Source organism: Lonchura striata, chromosome 6 (genome assembly GCF_050655825.1).
Source record: "Lonchura striata isolate lonStrDom1 chromosome 6, ASM5065582v1, whole genome shotgun sequence".
Taxonomy (NCBI): domain Eukaryota; kingdom Metazoa; phylum Chordata; class Aves; order Passeriformes; family Estrildidae; genus Lonchura; species Lonchura striata.
The window spans coordinates 18,739,766-18,744,041 of NC_140708.1; the positions used below are offsets into that span (position 1 = coordinate 18,739,766).

At 36.5% G+C, this 4,276-nt stretch overlaps 1 protein-coding gene across 48 annotated transcripts in view; it reads left to right on the forward strand.

The window, feature by feature from the left end:
* Positions 1 to 4,276, forward strand: part of KCNMA1 (potassium calcium-activated channel subfamily M alpha 1) — a 428,996-nt gene that overhangs the window by 418,342 nt on the left and 6,378 nt on the right. The gene's annotated exons all lie outside the window — the stretch shown is intronic.

The following is a 4,276-nucleotide window of genomic DNA, read 5'->3' on the forward strand; positions in this document are numbered from 1 at the left end:
TAATTGCCCTGGAGCAAAGTAAAGTTCTTCATAGAAAAAATAATTTATTCTATCTTTCCCTGCAAATTTCTTACTGCCTGCTACATGTAAAATATTCATCTGCCAAACAAAGAATTGCTGAGCAGGTGGGTGGAGAAACTTCCATTACTTTTCTTTCTCATGCAGAAACAAATTACATGGAAGAATTTTCAGCTTAGTTATAAACAAGATGGTTATATGCAGGGAGGAGACACACAAATACATACATGCAAACAAATTTGAAACTGCATGTGTCACAGAAGACAAAAATATATATATATTTTAAACAGTTGAAAGGTAACCTTGGATTATGGTGAGAATACAAAAGTAGTAAAACCTTTCTCTTCTGTTTTGGTAGTATTTTCTTTGCCTCTGCTTAGAACAGAGGGTGTTTCACAGTGGCATTTGCTCTAAGTTGCCACTCAGTCCAAAATTAATGATAGAAATTTTAAAGCACCAATACAATAAATCTGTTGGAGAGAGTTGCTGCAATCTTATACAAGTTGAAGAAAACAGTATCTTGATCTTTTTACTTTGATTATTTATATCCTTTTTTATGCTACAGGGAAGGGTGTTACAAAAAAATATTAATTTTTATTTATTTGTAATATGAGCATTAGGCTTTTAAAACCTTCATGGATGTACTGATGCTGATAGCCCATTACAAACATAGATGTTTGAGAGGAAAGTGTTTACTGCTTTCTGATACATTCAGTTACTTAGCTGTTCCAACATCTCCCAGGTGATGTTGTCAAAAAGAAGCCTGTCAAATAGTGTAGGAAGATCAGGGACTTTTTTAGCAGCTCCTAAAAAATAAAATACAAAAACATGCCTCTTGTCACTATAATGTAGAAACACTTCTGCTAAGGATCAATATGCATATTCCAAAAGGGAGAGAAACAGACTCAATGTGACAGAGAACTTAAAAATGCTTGGTGACTATAGCAATATATAAAGACTTTGAAAAGGGGGTTTCTGAACTGATCTAATGGAAAGAGTAAACATTAAAGATAAAAATCTGTACTAAGACACTGGAAGATATACCAAAATTAGGCTGTAAGCATAGGATAAAAGACTGAAAAATGTGTAGGGGCTTCAAGAAGGACATTTAGTGACTGGAGCAGAATATCATAGTGGCCAAGAGATCAGGAGTGTTAAGCTCACATTTCAAAGGTAAGTAAAGAGGTCAATGAATTTGCACAGGAGATTCATCGTTATGTGGCCAAAGACAATTTTAACAGAGGAGAGGAACAGGAAAGGTATAAAGCTGGGTCTAAGCATTGCATGCTGGAGAATGATAATGCTTGGGTCAAGGTTTCAGCACTGGCAAAAAGAAATCTGAACAGCAAAAGACATTAGAATCTACCAGCTTCTAAATTTATTATTAATGTTCTGTATGTATTACTTGCCATGTAAAGGCAAAAAGTGAGTGGGTTTCTTTTTAAAGAACAGCTCCCTATATAGGAGTTCTACTGTAAATTTAGTGCATAAATAAATTGCTTATTTTGAAAATTTTGGGGAAAGCAGAGTATTTTGAAGTGCTTTACACTGGCTGCTGAGAAACACAGCACAGTTCTGATTCTTAGCACTAAGACAAGTCTCCCCTTACTTGCTACAACTTTGAATTAACTTGCACCAAGTTCTGTTTGTAAGGAAAGTTTTTGCACCATGTGTTAAAAAAAAGAAGGTAGCAATGAAAGTTCACGGCGCTTAACTTGCCTCAAAATCATTTTAAACACAAACCATTAGAAAACTGTTAGTTTGAAATTGTTTATGTGATCTCACAAGGCTTTTAAAACATGATAACCATCACACTTTACACCTCTCTGAAAGGTTAGTTTAATCGTAGATCACATAAAATTGGTTTCCACAAATGCATAATGGTTCATGTGTCACACTTGAACTAAATGGTTTTTTAAATGGAGCTGAAATTATTTTGATGTGTACACATTCCCAGACTTCTTTTTCCTACAACCTTTCTTAAACCGGCCCCCATCAGGAATCATTCCCTTAAAGTCTCATTAATAATTCAGATGTTCTGATTACTTTAAAAGATCTATGGAATTGAGGCTTTTTTTATTTCTTTTTTTTTTTTTTAACTGCTTGACAAAAAGATAAATGAATGTAGAAAGAAACGGTAGGAGTCTGGCAAGCTGTAGATCATCTCTGAACAGATTGTAACTTTATCATTCTGTCAGGAAGAATAATTTAAAGCACTTAATCAGTTAGCTTCAGTGTGCAGGATGTAACATTATGAATTCCTATCGTCCAATCTGTTCAAATCAAAGGGAACTTAATTATAATAGGTGAGAGAGAGGGAGATGGGAGACTGAACATCGTTCAGACTCAGGCACCTTTAAGGGGGCAGGGAATTATTTAGTCTGGTCACAAATGAGTAGGATATTTTCAAACACAAGAGCAAAGCATTTTAGAAAATTACAAGAAAAACAATACAGTAGTTCCATTTCCCTTCAGTAATAAGCCACTAATATGTAATACAATTTCTAAGTTTGATTTAATTTTTGAAAATGTATAAGAACACATAGCAAAGGTTTTAATGGGGAGTGGGGGTTTGGCTTGTAAATTCTAAAAAGCCATATAAAGTGTAAGTGGTTTAATTTGTTATTAATGAAAGTGACTGAAAAGTCTAGTAGTTCTGGAGATGAAGCTACTTCTTGACACTCCAAAGGTCTTTGTTTATTTTTGTGCACTTATGTCCAGGTGTTTGTTCCCTATTATTCTCAGTCTTTCAATTTCTTTTCTCTCCTTTACCTCCTGAGCTTTTTGCTCAATTCTTGGGTTTCTAAGGTGTATTTTTTTTTTTTGCTAATTTTAAATAATTTATTTATTAAAAAATGAGCATTCTTTTCACTCCTGTCCTGATTCTAGAAAGTGCAGCATTTCAGGGATTAGAAAAGTACCAGTTAATATTATGTGAGGCATTAAAGCTTCTGCAGCATTTGGGTTTCCCATTGGAATGAGAAGTAGTGCATATCTGTTAGAGTAGCAGGTCTGGTGTGACACACTTGTAAGCTTTCATGTAATAAAAAAATGCCCAGAACCATAAGTGTCCACTGCTCTGCCCACCCACCTCTGGAATCTGGGGAAGGAGGACAAGAATGGAGTCTGTTCAGAAATGCTTGTCAAGGCACAAATGCACATAATGGTCATTGGCCACTCTCTAGATCAGGAGTTCCCAAGTCTTGGAATAAAGTTATCTAGCAGAAATTGCTTTCTAAAGGGTCTAAAATTTTTTTTTTTTCCCTTTTGTGAATTTTTGAAGCTTTAGTCCATACCTGCAATGGAGCAGTACAACACAGTGGTTACAATGATGAACAGCTGGGAAAGGGCTGCAATGCTGCAGCCTTTCAGCATCCTCCCACATTGCTCCCAGCCCACCTTAAAGTCACATCATAAAATTCCTTCTGTGTTAATGGAAACAGGCATTGCTCAAGGATAGAAAAGAAAGAACTCCCTCTCTAAATTTTTAGTCCTTATTTCCTTTGCCTTGCTGTCACCTGTCACGACTGATCCATTCAGGATTGGCTGGAGCCCCTACCACAGTCACCTGCAGTGTCTGCTGTGTTCCCCACCCCATTTTAAACCCTGGAGTTCAGTAGTGCCCCAGAACCTGTGTTTCAGAGTAGGGATATAATGCCACCCCGTGCAGCAAGGCTGCTGTCCAGCAGCAGGAATACAAGTCCTGTTTATTCTAACACTGGCTGCAGAAAGTTCTTTATGTTCTCCTGCATGATTTCTGGGCCAGCAGTAGCCACCAGCCCAGGCTGAAATGGTTCAGAGAAGTCTGACTCTTTAGGTGCTCCTCTGTGTGTAGACTCACATGCTCTTTTCTGTATTACCCTTATCCCAGCTGCTCTCCTTGGCTTCTTAGTTTAGCCTTTGATTTGTATCATTTATTTTTTTTTTTTTTCAATAAATGAATCACCAGAGCATGGGCACAAGAAAAGAGCTCTCTTACACCCAAAAAGCAAACTAGCATATTGGCAGTTTTCTTTAGCTTCTATTAGCAAATCTGCAAGCGTCATCCTCCTTTCATAACCGTATTTTCAGACGTATTAATCTAATGCACTGTACTGCTAGTAATTACTCAAAGTCACCTTCTATTGATCTCTTTTTTCTATAAACTTTACTGACTGCTCCCTTTTTCTTTTTTTAATGTTTCTGTGTATGTGTGCTTCACTAATTAACGCTTTCATTTTTCCCTCCTTATTCTGTCTCTACCTATTTTGCTCCTTAG